The 16,060-nt window shown below is 35.5% G+C and overlaps 1 long non-coding RNA gene across 2 annotated transcripts in view; it reads right to left on the bottom strand.

Annotated features, from left to right (window-relative positions):
* The window catches only part of LOC144300370 (uncharacterized), a 143,897-nt gene that overhangs the window by 35,827 nt on the left and 92,010 nt on the right, over window positions 1-16,060 (bottom strand). Inside the window, exon 6 of one of the 2 annotated variants that reach the window (XR_013366969.1) lies at window positions 5,804-6,078. The exons of the other annotated variant lie outside the window; for it this stretch is intronic. This is a non-coding gene — a long non-coding RNA (uncharacterized LOC144300370). Of the gene's footprint in view, window positions 1-5,803; window positions 6,079-16,060 lie in introns of those variants that run through there. 2 annotated transcript variants of the gene reach the window in all.

Raw genomic sequence — 16,060 nt, 5'->3', positions numbered from 1 at the left:
AATCACTGTTTAAAATCATCACTCATCTTTTCTACTTCCCAAATGTCTTTCTGCAGAAGAAATGCATTTGGTAAATTAGTCATCCATTTGTCATTTTCTTACTCAATATGGCAAACTGCCAATTCAGTAGCCAAAGCTTCAGAAAGCCACTTGACATGTAAACATGTTCAAATCCTCTAATCTTTGAAAACTCTACATTTTAAGGAGAAATTTCCTATACTTCTGCTACTTTGTCACTCTCAACACATTTTTCTTCGGTTTCTACCTGTATAAAATGAAAGGTTTAGACTTTATAACCTTAAATCCCATATGTTGATGGTTCTCTTTTTTTGCTTTCACTGAAGTTTTACTGCTCACTTTGTAAACAGAAGGAAAGTCATTAAGGACCTTGGCAGCTACCTCAGTTGTTCACATTCACTGAAGAAACAGGTTTCCTGAGGTACATACCATAGTTTGGGTTTCTGCCTTCCAAAGTTGATTGAAAAACAATGTATGCTTAAGTGTAGTATTTTCCCAAGGCATCAGACTTGGTAATCATGATGCTCTTTTGGTATCAAATTGTTACAAGGCTACTTAAAAAGAAAATGCAATTGAATATTATTTAGACTAATTTGGCGAGAAATAAAGGCACTACTTTTAATTAGAAGACTAGCAGTTCAACTATGTCATTGAGAAAGAATACAAGCATGGCTTATTGGAATGTGTGGGAATTTAGATTTAGAATGACTATGAGATTTATCTCTGTCTCTTAACAGCTGTATAAACTTCGATAGTTTTTTCTTTTAAATCTATCTTCTCTAAGCCTTAAGTAACTCATCCGTAAATATATATAATAATGACTAACATAATGTTTCACAGTTTAAATAAAAAAAAACAACATAAGTTTATCAATGAGTTTTTGTTGCAAAATCCCAAACAGCTCACACAGTGAGTTGCAAAATCCCAAACAACTCACACAACTCACAATGGCTTAGAAAAATATATTGTTCAGGTTACATGAGGCACATAGATCAGCTGTTGCTCTAGTGGATATTGCTGGGCTTCATATATCTCTTCAATCCTGGCCCCTTATGAATGAATAGCCACTGACGAGGGTAAGCTTTTCTCATAAAGAGGCAGAAACAAGAGAGAGAAAATCAACCACATGCCCTCTTGCTGGGAGTTGGCATATATCCTACTGCTCACATTTATTGACCAAAGCAAGTTACATGGCCAAGCACAATGAGACAGGGAGGAGTAGTCAACCTACACAGAATCATGGCAAAGGTAAAGAAGACTGAATAATTATTAACAAATAACAAATTCTACCATAGACTACACTTTTTTAAAATAAATTTATTTTTTATTGGTGTTCAATTTGCCAACATATAGAATAACACCCAGTGCTCATCCCATCAAGGGCCCCCCCAGTGCCCTTCACCCAGTCACCCCCACCCCCTGCCCACCTCCCCTTCCACCACCCTTAGTTCGTTTCCCAGAGTTAGGAGTCTTCATGTTCTGTCTCCCATTTCTTCTCCCTTCCCTTCTATTCCCTTTCACTATTATTTATATTCCCTAAATGAATGAGACCATATAATGTTTGTCCTTCTCTGATTGACTTATTTCACTCAGCATAATACCCTCCAGTTCCATCCACATTGAAGCAAATGGTGGGTATTTATCATTTCTAATGGCTGAGGAATATTCCATTGTATACATAAACCACATCTTCTGTATCCATTCATCTTTCGATGGACCCTGAGGCTCTTCCACAGTTTGGCTATTGTGGACATTGCTGCTATAAACATCGGGGTGCAGGTGTCCCGGCGTTTCATTGCATCTGTAATAGACTACACTCTTGATTATAAATGCTTACCTTTCTCTCACACACATAAAAATATATTCATCTTCTTCACAAGACACTTCAATAATGTTATCAAATCAGTGCTTGACCCTCAAAATCTAGGATCTTGATCTACATAATACTCATAAATTCAGGTCCCTTTAATTTATGGTGCCCTACACACCCAACATGCAGCGAGAGAACAGGAACATAAAAAACAAGCAAACAAACACTCCATTCAGCAAGAGAGGAAATTATTGTTCCTTAGAAATTCTGAAATCCTGTAGTACTGGTTAAAATGACTCCCTATTTTGGCTAAGGGATAATCCTGGATTATACCTCTGACAGTGACTCCCCAGTTCATTGTTCTCTATGGATCTTGTCCTCCCTCTGGGAGATCCTTTCTTTTTTTACTAGCATCTTTGTCTACTTCTGTAAATGTCTTTAGAGAATATGCCCTCTTTGCTCACTCAGTACCTCTCTTAGCCTGCTTTGTGCCCTTAAGAAAGTTGAATGTTCAAGGGTTGTTTTAAATCTCAGTGGCAGGACACTTGGGTGGCTCCGTGGTTAAGCATCTGCCTTTGGCTCAGGGCATGATCCTGGAGTCCGGGGGATGGAGTCTCACATCGGGCTCCCTGCATGGAGCCTGCTTCTCTCTCTGCCTATGTCTCTGCCTCTCTCTGTATCTTTCATGAATAAATACATAAAATCTTTAAAAAAATTAATCTCAGTGACAACACCTTTTAAATCTAAGCTGGCGGCACTCAGGTACTTTTGTAATATTTAATCAATTGCAGTCACCTCAGGGTATCAATAGCTTATACCAGTAATTTTGGAGACACATTTGTCTTTCTGAACCATGGCACGCATCTTTGAAGCTTTCTAAGCTTCTGTGAGACAACACCTTGTTCTTTACCTTGAGCCATTTTGTCCAGCTGTTTTCTGGAGCCACATTAATTTTAGACTTTGATAAAGAATTTGAAAGTCATATCTTTGATTGAATTGTTGCCCTCTAGACATGTCCATTGTTTGGATTTGTCCTGTAACTGTATCACTGAAATTTTTGCTAATTGGGGATGAAAAATAGATGCATATTTCAAGTCTGAAAAGTCATATAAATTCTAAATTTTCTTTGAGTGTTTCTATTCCGGCTTGCAAACAAGCCAATTTTTTTCCTACTAATACCTTTTTTTAAAAAAGATTTTATTTATTAATTCATGAGAGACACACAGAGAGAGGCAGAAACATAGGCAGAGGGAGAAGGAGGCTCCCTGTGGGGAGCCTGATTCAAGACTCACTGCTAGGACCCCGGGGTCATGTCCTGAGCCAAAGGCAGATGCTCAACCACTGAGCCACCGACACATCCCTTCCCCCTCTTTTTTCTTTGAGATTTTAATACCCTTCTTGTAGAAGTATATCAAATGCAACTAAAGAGAACCAACTCACTGCAACTTTTTTTTTTCAAGAAAATTCTGTCTCCAAGGCTATAGTTTCATTAGGTATATTTTCTGTCAGTTATTACAATTTTGTCACCTTTATAAAATATTTACCTCAATTCTCAGTCCCTATCTAGAGAAACATATTTAGATATTTGTCATATCATCATCCAACTTTCAGTATTACTTTCTATGTTGTTTAGCTTTTTTTGGAACAATAATTAATCCAAATACCAGAGATTTAAAATAAATATGTATTTTTTGCTCAGTGTGGATGAGGTTTAGAGCTTAGCTGAACTCAGCTGAGTTCCATTCATCTTACTTTAGAACCCAGGCTTAATGAGTAGTCATCATTATCTTAGGACATAATGTTCTCAGAGTGAAGAGTAGGAGCAAAAGAATTTGAGGGAAAAAAAAAAGCACAAATGCATTTTATTCTTCTGTTGGGATGTGCATATTGTCATGTTAGCTACTATTCAATCAGCCAAGCAAGTCACAGGGCAAAGCCAAGCCATTGAGTAAGAAGGTATACTGAACCTATAGAAAAACATAGGCACAGAGAGGTAGAATTAATAATTGTGAGCAATGAAAACAATCTACCACAATGTGCAGTGTAAATCATCTTATTGAAGGTCAATTTTACTAAGTGTCTAATTAATGTAGCTATTATTATATTATTGTCATTAGATTAAGTTTTAATTATTGGTACAAGTGTGTAAATACCAAATTCCCAGCAATTACACAGTAACTTTGAGTCTATAATGTAGAAGCTATTAGTAAAATAATTTGGTATTTAATAAAACATGATTTGGAATGGTTTACTATCAGTCTTATGTACAATCTTTTTCTGTAAACAAATTCATCTTTAAAGATGCAAAGCTTAAAAAGTAATACCTGGGGATGCCTGGGTGACTCAGTGGTTGAGCTTCTGCCTTTGGCTTGTGGTGTGATCCTGGGGTCCTGGGATCGAGTCCCACATCAGGCTCCCCGCAGGAAGCCTGCTTCTCCCTCTGCCTAAGTCTCTGCCTCACTCTGTGTCTATCTCATAAATATATAAATAAAATCTTAAAAAAAAAAAGAATACCTGTGCTTTTAAAATTTAAAGAATAGCATTCTGGTAACTGTTCGTAGTACTTTAATTAGAGAGAATACAATAGAAGGCAGACAGCAATAACTTTAGGGTTTTACACAAGAAATTGGCACCTCTTTCCTGAAATGCATTGGTGGTCCCCCACGTTATATTTGTGTTTGAGAGATAAGCCAAATGCCATTACTCTGACCTATAGTGGTTTGTATTTTTAGAAAAGATAAAATAACCAACACTTGGATTTTTTACATCTATGATATGAACCAATAACCCCATGAAATTGGATGAGCACCAACTTTCTGTAAAAAATGATTAGTCTCATGTTCTAAGAAAAAAGTAATAAAATATTAAAATATTTGTAAGAAAAGATTCCCTTTTTCTAAGCTGCGAATTAAATTTCTTTGAGAAAATGTTGAAAGGCACACATTTTCCAGCAGAAGATGAAAAACTTAAAATTGTCTCATTTATTGTTTTGAATTTAGTAGGGAGTGTTAAAAATGGTATTACATATTTCCTCCTATAAACAAACAATTTGCTCCCTAGCATTTTATCCCAGCCTCTTTCATTGCTATGTGCAAAGCGAATAATAGTGCAGAGGCTGAGTGTGCCAATGGTGATGTCAACTACAAAGTATGGGTTGATTTAGAAGTGTAGCTGGCATACAAAGAAAAAAAGTGTAGCTGGCGTACAAGTCACTGCATTCTAAGAACTGTTGAAACCCAAATCAAATCTGATTTTTCTGAAGCAGTGTGTTTCTTTGCCTGAGGCATCAAACATTACGACATCACACTATTTCCAAAAAGAATATTTGAAGAGAAATATTTTTGAACTTTAATAATGGATGCGTGCTCAGAAATTTTAATGTAGAAATTCTAATCCTCATCTGTCACTATGTGTCGATGTAGTTTATAATTTAAATCTTTCATTCTCATCAAAAACATTAATGCTCTGACACCTCCTGTTCACCAATTTAATTTTAAATTGATAAATAAAGATATATGCTCATGACAGTTTTTTAAAAAAATCCATGTCTTCCTATGTGATATACCTCCTCTGTCCTATTGTGGCAGCAGATTCATACAATAAAAGTAAAAATGCTATAGTATTATGATTTTAGAAATTCTCATTTCTAGAATTTATTTGGCCTCTTGGTTTGTGTAGAAAAATTACTGGGGAAAAATGTGAAGAAATAATGCTGCAAATTAAGATTATGCAAAACTGCCCCTAGACTCAATAAATTTGGCAACTGTTTAATGAAATTGCAAATAATATGGCAATATGTCTTATATATGGGCTTTTTAAGAGCCAAAGTAAAATACAGACAAATTAATAGCTTAATAAAACATTACAAATTTCCAATTAAATGGATTAAATACATTTAGTTTATTTATGATGTAACTATATGCTTAAATGACAAGAATGCTTCTTGAGGAGCCGGCAATATGATTTAAATCAATCAACTCTAAAATGTTGGTCTAATGAGAGCTTCAAGCTTTATTTCTTTTGTTTCTTATTCTACCTCTTATTAGCTCAAAGGTATTCTTCAAGGTTAAGGCCAGCATTTGACCTGAGGGCTGGGGATACACCTTAGGTATATGAAGAACAAAGAAATCACAAGCTGTTGTGTTTTGGGGGGCAGCACTTTTACAAGGCTTGCCTCAGTGTACCTCTTCAGAGATGGTCTGTGTCTTCCAGCCCTTTTCGCTGTAATCCACTCTTACTGTACTTGAACCCTGTAGGTAAGAAGGTGTATTAGAGAAGGAGCACTCTCCAGCCTCTTAATGAAATCTGAGATTTTTTTTTTCTTCATTTCTTGTGTTTTGCAAATGTGTCTTCTTGTATACAGTCCTCCATTCAGTAGAACAGGCTAGAAGGGACTGGAGTAAGAGGAAGAAGGCTCTTTCCTCATACCTCTAAGACAAGGTGCTGGGGAGTCGGCTATTGTTAAGGAGGATGTTTTGTGTGTATTTGATAAGGACTATCCTTATCTTCCCAGTGCCAGGGCACAAAGAACTCTTTCCTGGATATTTACCTTGAGGATCTGCTGGGATTACTGGAAACTCTGCTTCTCCCCAGACTATATCTGCCAGGAGTTTCTTACTGTCACAGGAGTCCAGCTTAATCTCCAGTATTTCATCATGATTATTAGATTAGTGTTCATAACAGTTTATGACTACAGAGGCTTCTGTTTTAGAAAAGCAAATCTTTGCTATAGCTCTCTGGATTCATCTGTCTCTCCAGATTTGGGGATTTTTTTTTTCTCCTAGTTCACATTAAAAAAAAAAAAAAAAAAAAAAAAAAAGAACAGTTCACATAAAAAACAAAACAAAAGTCATCGATTTCTGAGTTTGTCCAGCTTTTTCTTTCTGTAACAATGGATTCCAACTTCTAAGCTTTTTACATACTGGAACTGAAGCCAGAGCCGCCTCAAATATCATTTTGAACACTTAATAATATTTATTTTTTAGTAACACATGTATTTATAAGATAATATTTGGAAGTATATACATTAACTATACTAGGGTGCATATTATTGCGGTAAGAAAAACAGACTTAGATGATATAGTATGAAGAGTGAAAATAAACCAAACTTTTTGTTAACTATGGGTTTTAAAAATGCAGAATTATGACCTTACACTCAGAAACATACAGAACACCTCCACTTGATTCTCTTGGCCAGATTTGGTCTCATGAAAATACATGATACTGAATTATGCAGGAAGAAAAAAAAGAACCTCAATAATTCCCTTCATGTATACCAAATAAAAGACATGTACAGAAAGACCAGGGCCTCTATGTATAACATGCTTACTTTCATGCTGTCTTATAGGCTCAAACTCATCCTGTCAAGTCTAAACCTATCATCTGATCCCTTCAACAAGGTGCCCATGATCCAATATTTATTTCTGGCACTACCTATTTTTCTGCTTTAAGATTTTATTTATTTTTGGGGGGAGATGGGAGAGGGGAGAGGAAGAGGGTGAAGGAGAGAGACAAGCAGTGCACAGCATGGGGAGGGACAGAGGAAGAAGGAAACGGAGAAGGCAAAGGGGAAGCAGACTTCCCGCCGAGCGGGGAGCCAGACATGGGGCTCTACCCCAGGTCCCTGGGATAATGACTTGAGCAGAAGGGAAATGCTTAACAGAACTGAGCCACCAAGGTGTCCCTGGCAATACATATTTTTCAATCTCTCTTAGTGTTCATTCTATACTGTTTCCACTTTTTCTCATCTTTTTTTTTTTTTAATTTTTATTTATTTATGATAGTCACAGAGAGAGAGAGAGAGGCAGAGACTTAGGCAGAGGGAGAAGCAGGCTCCATGCACCGGGAGCCCGATGTGGGATTCGATCCCGGGTCTCCAGGATCACGCCCTGGGCCAAAGGCAGGCACTAAACCACTGCGCCACCCGGGGATCCCCTTTTTCTCATCTTCTATATAAATGTATAGATTTTAAAATATTTCTCTTAGATATCCTCCCCCTTGCCACTTTTTCCATTTCATTTTCCTACACCAGACTAGGTCTGCTTTACTTTAGTCACAGACCACCATTGCAGTCTCCTAGTAGGTCCTGCTTCACATACATCTTACCCTATAATTTCCTCTTTATCATTCCCTTTTTCAAGAATCTAAAACAATCTCTTACTGCCCCAGTAGCTGGCAGAAAGTCCTTTGCTAGCTTTTAACTATTTTTTTTACCCTTTCTCAACCTGGAATCCCATGTCTCCCACTACATTTGAAGCTTGCTTAATTCTACATTCTGTTCTAGGGTCATCTAAATGTTTTACTCCATGAGGTGTAGTAATCATGTATTCATTTTTATTAATCAAAAGCCTACTTCTGCTACAAAAAAATCCAAATGTTATCTATTTATAAAGATATTTTTGATAGTTCATTATCTTTGCATCTCCATCTCCTCTTTGTTTACATATAATTGTATTTACATATAATTGTATTTATATGTTTACATATAATTGTATTTATAGCCACAGGAGAGGGGGCAGATATTTATGGATCACAGTTCTAGAATTTACATGTTATCTTAGTCTTACAAACAGCCTTCTGTGATATTATGATTATTTCGTATATGAACAAATTACATGATTGTATAGCAAGTAAATATGAGAGCCAGGATTCAAACTGTGGTCTGAGAGATTCCAAAATTTATGGCCTTCCAAAGAAGAAAAGGAAGAAAGGAAGGAAGAAAAGGGAAAAGGGAAAAGGAAAGGAAAATAAAGGAAAGAAACTTCTTAGCATATTTTTCTTTTATTAAAATATGGTTTCACTCTTACATAGTCTCAGGTAATTTCTTCATGTTAGTCTTAACTTCAACTAGATTAAGAGGAAATACAATAAGAACATACCTGATTAATTGCATATCTCATTAATATTCATCACTCTTTTGATAATTACTTATATGTCTGCCTCTTCTTTATTATAATTTCTTAAGAAATGAAACATAAGTGGGGCATCTGGGTGGCTCAGTCAGTAAAGCATCTGGCTTTGGGTCAGGTCATGATCCCTGAGTTCTAGTATTGGCCCCGCTGGGTTGAGGAGTCTACTTCTCTCTCTCCCTCTGCCCATTCCCTGCTCGTGCTCTCTCTCTCTCTCTTTCAAATAAATAAATAAAATCTTAGAAAAAAAGATAAATGAACCATAAATGTTTTCTCTTTCTCCATTGGTTCTATAAATGAATTTAGTCAAATAATTAAATAATTAATAAAGGATATAATCTTGGCAAAGTAGGTGGGCTTTAGAAAAAAGTGCTACTGACCCAGTATTAGGCAATATATATTAGTTGATAATGACTTGTAGATATAAATATAAAAATAAAATTAGGTCATTTAAGCTAGATGCAAACTTTTTTTCACACTTTAAAATAATATTTTAAAATAAAATTCCCATTTTTTAATGTGCCCTTATATTCCCTCCATTCACCTTTCTAACTCCTTTCGAATTTTTGTACTTAAAGAATATTTGTCTGCTATAGGAAAATTACTTGATAAATTTCATGTCATAAACTGTATTGAATTTACCAGCAGCTCACTTAAGAATAACTTTTTTTTAAATCACTGCCTATACATACAAGTAGCATATAGAAATACGAGCCCTTTTAAACCAGATTCCAGAATGTATCACCTGATGACAGTGTAGCATAATATTTCTTAATCCAAACATTTGGAGATAAACTCTTCTGTCTCCCTAATTTTGTTTTTAGAAAAAGTAGCAGAAGCAAAATACGGTAAACTCCTCTCAATCTTGGGAGTTTTGGTTTTAAATCCTCATATTTTAAATGCCCATGGTGAGTTTTGGAGGATGTTTCTCTGTATGATCCAAATATATTATTGAAATATGATATTGCAAAATTTTAAGACTATACAAAAAAGATGAATTCTCTAAAAGTATGTACTTTCACTACTAGTAATAACGTAATAAAGCAATATTATTGCAATAGCATGGTTATTATAATTTCTTACCAAAGGAAATTAACGGCTGATTTTCAAAACGTGTCTTCTTTTTTATTAACATAAGAAGATTTAAAATTGCTCTTAACTTTAAATACCACTTGTGAAGCTGAGTGATAAAATAATAGTGAAATTATATAACATATAATCTTAATAACCCTTCTTGAGGCTCAAGGTGACCACCAAGCAGCTGTTATTTTAGAAAAAAAGAGAAATACTATATAATAAAAACAAAAGCACAAACTTTATTTCATGTCAGGAAATGTTTCTGTGCTGTCCTTCGTGAGGACTGAAGTAAGGAAACAAAATGTAATTGTGCACATGATATCTAAAGGCTAACAGGAATTTTATTATGTACCCCAGAGATGTAAAACTCTGTTTTTTCAGTCTTAAATTTTAAAGTTAAGCTTCTTTGGATTGGAGTAACTTGTAAAAAAATATTCTTGAATCCTTAATGTTACTTGTTGACATTTAAAGAATTGATATGACTGAAGTTGATAAGGCATATATTTTAAATGGAGAATGTGACCCCAGGTAGCATTTTATTAGTATTAAAGAGTAAAAAGTAAAAATCAACTTGTGTCGGATTTTCGGCATTCCCCTTGAAATATACCGGTCTGGAAAGAGCATTGTTCTCACTCTAACCAAGAAAAAAGCAAATAATCTCCAAAGGATAACTTTTCTTGAACCTGATCTGGCATAGGAAACTATGGAATTTTGACAAAAATCAGTTTTAAAGTAAATGGGACAATCGACATTTATCAAAGCTGGGCAATAAGAACACGAACATCTGTTCAAATATTTGCTGTTCTCTTTATATATTTAAAATAGTTCATGAATAAATAAAAGTCCTAGGGTCCGTTAGGACCAGGAGAGATGAACAGTAGACCCAGAGATGAGAGGTTGTGGTCCAGAATCTGTTATGGGTATGACGTTAGGTATCTTACTTCATTTGTACCACCTTCAATTAGTTTCTCCTTAGGGCACTTCTCTTTGCTTTGGCAAGTTTTCCATGCTTTTTCTAACTTTTCCCGCTGTTTGAAGATGGCCATATTAGAAAAAATGTTACCCTGGAATGTAATTTTTACCTTCTTCATGTAAATGGTAATATAATCCCAACTGATGCCTACAGCTAAGTCCGATATATTCCAATTTGAATAACTACTGAATGAGAAGCTTTGGATTTTGTAACGTTGTGTCATATTCGAGGCTGATGTGGAAAAATGGACGCTTAGATATCTTTGTCCAAGTTAGACTAAGTACCATCTGAGAAAGATATCATAATTAGTCTTTAACTTGGTAGAGTCAGCCCACGGATGAGTATGCATTTTAGCTTATTTTTGTGATGATTCCTCACTGATTTTTACAGAATACTATACCTATAAAATTCCCCATTGCATGCAATCTTTAAAAGGAAGCAAAGGCAAAAAAGGAATGTGAGTAAATATATTGAGCATATCCTTATGAGTAGCAAGGAAATAGCAATCTGATTAGGAACTATGATGTAGTATACAGCTGCTAGAAAATGTGACTTCCTTAAAATACTTTGAAAGCTCTTTTGGATATTTCTATAATTAAGATATAGGTTTTAGCCACTTAAATATTTCTTGAACTTTGCAGGCAGTTTGACTCAATAGGCAAGGTTTACAATAATCCTCTTATTTTCATAAATTCCAGCCTGGCATGGGACAAATACCTTTTCCTCAAAACTTAATTCCTTTTATTAGCTCAAAAATATTTGTAGGATTTCACTATTTTCTATTTGTTCAATAACACTGACCAAAAAGAAAGAAAATGACACACATGCAGCCTCTAAATGCCATTTTTATGTTTGTAGGCAACATTTGAAACACTATCAAAAATTGCAATTCCAACTAAAGCATTCTTTTAAAATAATTCTGCAAACCACTGGGCCACTTGGTGCTTTTATAAAAGAATAAATGGATAGTGACTCTAGTTTATTTGGGAGTTTTCATGTTAGAAAATAGGACAGAGGCTGACATTATTCCAAAAGGTAAATTCTACAAAGTGCTGATGAAACTATGTATTTTTTGGGTTCTTCCAACCAGTCAGCTATTTCCTGAAGAGAGACTATTTTATAAAATCTTTCTTTTTTAAAGATTTTATTTATTCATTCACGAGAGAGAGAGCGGCAGAGACACAGGCAGAGGGAGAAGCAGGCTCCACGCAGGGAGCCCAACGTGGGACTCGATCCAGGGTCTCCAGGGTCACGCCCTGGGCCAATGGCAGCGCTAAACCACTGAGCCACCCGGGCTGCCCTAAAATCTTTTTTAAAATGCCCACTCAACTCTCAATTATTCCAGCAATGATTCTTTAATTGATGACCATTGAAAACTCTGAAAACCACCTTTGCCTCCTACCCTTGATAGTTTGATTTTTAGTCATTAATCCTTTAAAGAGTATATATGGAACACTGTGTTGGCTTGTTTCTACATGTAAGACATAATAGGACAGGTAAAAATTTCTGAAACAAAACTCAAAAGCACACATTATAAAGAAATGATTGAAAAAATTTGACTACACCAAAAATAAAAAATTCTGGCATAGTAAAAATCCACTTAGGAGAACATATTGCAATGCCTAAAAATGACAGATTATTTGTTTTAAAATTTCATTGCAAAGCCATACTCCTCTCTTCTAGCATTTTGGTATAAGGCTTACCTAGCACTTCACCCCGCCCCACTTTAGTGTCTCCACTGTAAAGGCTGATGTTATTTAAAAATAAAACTTCCAGTTACTTTAGGAGGAAAATTGGGTTTATTTGGAAATAGCAGAGAATAGAAATCTGGGTCAAAGAAGCTATGACAAAAAACAACAACAACAACAACAACGAAACCCCACAAAAAACATAGGTAAGTCCACAGAACAAAGGAGAGGTAAACTACTCAGAGGAAAGTGTGAAGTTGGAAAGGCTTTTAGGAACATAAAGTACACTGAAATAAAATGGGTTTTTGAGTTATAGTGGTCTCCTGTTGGCTGAGTTGTGACTTTCTCATTGGTTGTGCTGTTGCCTGGGAGATGAGGAAAGACTTTTCTCCTTCTGCTGGGGTAGCAAAATAGTATCCATGTGCAAGGTTCAGCTGTTCCTGTTGAATTTGCAAATGGGAAGGAGTGGTAAAGTCGAACTTCTCCTGTGGAACATCCTGACTCCATTTTAGTGAGGTTTCTCTTTATAATTTTCACACTGGCCTTCAACCAGAAATTCACAATGTTTTTCTTCTGCTTATATGAAGGACATCACGGATTCCCAAGGCCATAGCTGGCTTAGCCCAGGTCTGGCTTCAAAGATGTTTGCTCTTTCCAGTACGTGAACCTTGGTAATTGAGAACAGCTTTTAGGCCCACCCATTCGCCCAGATTACAACATTGAGCCTGGTTCCAACCAACTGCTTTTGAGAGGGGTGTATACGTGTGTGGGGCAGTCAAATTTTCATTTCCATTACCTCAACAGAAGTTGCATTCCATAATTAGATTAGACTCCACACTGCTCAACTTTTTATGAAACTATTAGTTGTTAAGTGTGGTTATGCCATTTATCTTTTAAATTTTTCTTCCTAATATTTTATCTCTGCTATATGGTTTCCTATATATGTTTAGAATTTTCTTAAAGGATCTATTTACACTACTGAGATGTTTACTAAAAATTCAGTCCTTGACATTTCCCCAAACTATTTCATGTTGTAGAAAAAAAAAAAGACACATTAAAATTTAGAACATGAAAGATTGTAGTGAAAAGACTAATCCTTAATTATAATATTCATTTAAACTAATATTGCAATAGAAATTTTCAACAGTCTTACCCTGCTTCATTGTCTTCAATTTTTTGAATAAGCATTTGTAGTACTCAGCATGAGCTGGCATTTAAAGTGAATAATTTTACTGGATGTTATGATTCTACTGCTATTTAAAGTAAGTGAGTCTTTGCGATTTCAGTGACAGTTGTGTCAATGGAATGCCTGCGGGCCAGAAACCCATTTGATATGTCTAGCAGGAAGCTCTATAGGAAATTTAACATAAAATAATTGATAGTTTTGAAAACAGAAAAGGTTTAGGAAACAAAAAGTTTTTGGCTTATTGATTCTGCATCTTGTTCCACTATACTGTACTAATAATTATAATTCTATATTTGACTTTGTAACATTTACAGTAAATATATTTTAAAATGTGTTCATATTTATTATTATTTAGAATCAATGGCATCTTCTGATATTCCTACTAATATCTACTAATGTATTGGAAAGTTTAGTTTTCATCTATAAATTGCAATAAGTTGTTGGAACAACACACTGGAAAAACTCAGAGTTTAAATCTGCCTCTTTCAATGACTAGCTGTGTTGCTTGAGCAAAAAACATTAACCTTCCTAGCCTATGCAAACCCTGGAGGTAGGTTTACAGCTCTTTGAGAAGGAAATTCTGGGGTCTCAGATATGCAGAGCATGGTTAGTATGGGGAGGGGTGCAGGTGGGCATATCTCCTTGACACCATTGTCACATGCCCTATAGGAAGGGCACAATAGAAGAAAGCCAAAATAGAGCTTTCTACAGCTTGGGCCTATGGCACTAACCCCTCTGGCCCTCATCCCAGGGAGGTACTAGATGGAGGGAAATAAACAGGTTCATATACTATTTATTTCAAATAAATTAGGTGTAGGGGAGCAATTTGGCAATATCTTCCAGAATTCAACCTGACAGTTCCACTTCTAGAAAAGTGTCATCGAGATTTACTTGTAGAAGTGCCCAATGGTGAATGTATGTTTACTATAACACTATAAAATCAAAAAGCTGCAAACAATATAAATATTGACCACATGGTGAATGGGTATTTAAATTATGATACACTAAAGCACTGAAATATATTTTGCAGCCATTAAATAGGATAGCCCAGTGTGAAAAGATCTTCAGTATATATTTTTAAAGATTTATTTATTTTAGAAAGAGTGCAAACAGGAGGAGGCACAGAGGGAGAGAAAGACTCTCCAGCAGACTCCTTGCTGAGCATGGAGTCCAACCAGGGGGCTCAATTTCAGGACCCTGAGATCATGACCTGAGCTAAAATTAAGAGTCCAACACTTAACCAACTGAGCCACCTAGGTGCCCCTTCAATATATATTTTTAAGTAAGAAAAGCGAATTAAGGATCTGAGACGTAGTATGACCAGCTGTGTTTGTGTGTGTCTATGTGTGTGGTGTGTGTATTATGCCTATATTTTTAAAAAAATTCTCTAGAAGGAATTACAAGAAACTATGAAGTGATTACCTCTGGTTAGTAAGAGCAAGGGTTATTGGGGGGCAGTTTTTACTTTACATCGCCATCTATCAGAATTTGTCACAGCAGTTAATACTTTCATAATTAAACAATAACAACAAAACAAAAAAAACCCATTACCCTTCCCAGCATTATGTCAGAGGATTATGCATGAGAGATAAATGTATAGCACGAGAAAAATATCTTGCACATAGAATGTATTTCATATGTGATAGCCCTTATTTTTATGTGAATTATATCTTATCTTTAAATCCCCAAATGATCTTTTGCACTCCCTTACATATTACAATTGTTGACTAGATTTTATCTGATTAGATCATTTAAACATATTTTATGGGCTTACAGTTTTTTCATTTCTTTGGTTCTCAAAAATTTCAAGTGAAAACTAAAGCAAGACAGTAAAAGTACCAATCGTGTTGGCATGAACCTTCTTCTAAAGATGGTGATACTATGGCTATAAGGTATACAGGTGGTGACAGTTAACATCCCTAAGTGTGAGCAGCATATGTCCCTCCTTTGCATTGTGTGCATATAAAACTTCTTTGGTGCTGTTGATTTTTTTTTTTTTTTTGAGGGTTTTAGGATTTGTTTGCTTGCTTCCTTGATTGTTTCTAAGACTCAGTATTGGCTAGGATGAATCTTACTTTCTAAGCAGTGAAATAGGGTGACTGTGTTGATTTGGTTCACTCTATAAGAAATCTTTTAACTGCAGAACAGTGCACAGGGAAACAGAAAGGTTAGGTAACTTGACAGCTAGCCCAGCCTGGCATTGTTTTCTGAACAGTACCGTTTTCCTTGGCATTAATGCACAAGTGTACTATCCCTCTACAGAAGAAAATGATTTCTATTTAAAATAGATACAAGTTTCCCAAAACATTAAAATTAGTGTCTATGCTTTGCTCCTCTCTTGTCGACTTTACCTGAAATTTCAGCATTTTAAAAGGTTAATTGAGAGGTTTCTTTCCCCGT

This window comes from Canis aureus, chromosome 28, assembly GCF_053574225.1.
Source record: "Canis aureus isolate CA01 chromosome 28, VMU_Caureus_v.1.0, whole genome shotgun sequence".
Lineage (NCBI taxonomy): Eukaryota > Metazoa > Chordata > Mammalia > Carnivora > Canidae > Canis > Canis aureus.
The sequence above is the reverse complement of the archived record's forward strand: the minus strand, read 5'-3'. Positions and strand labels throughout refer to the sequence as shown.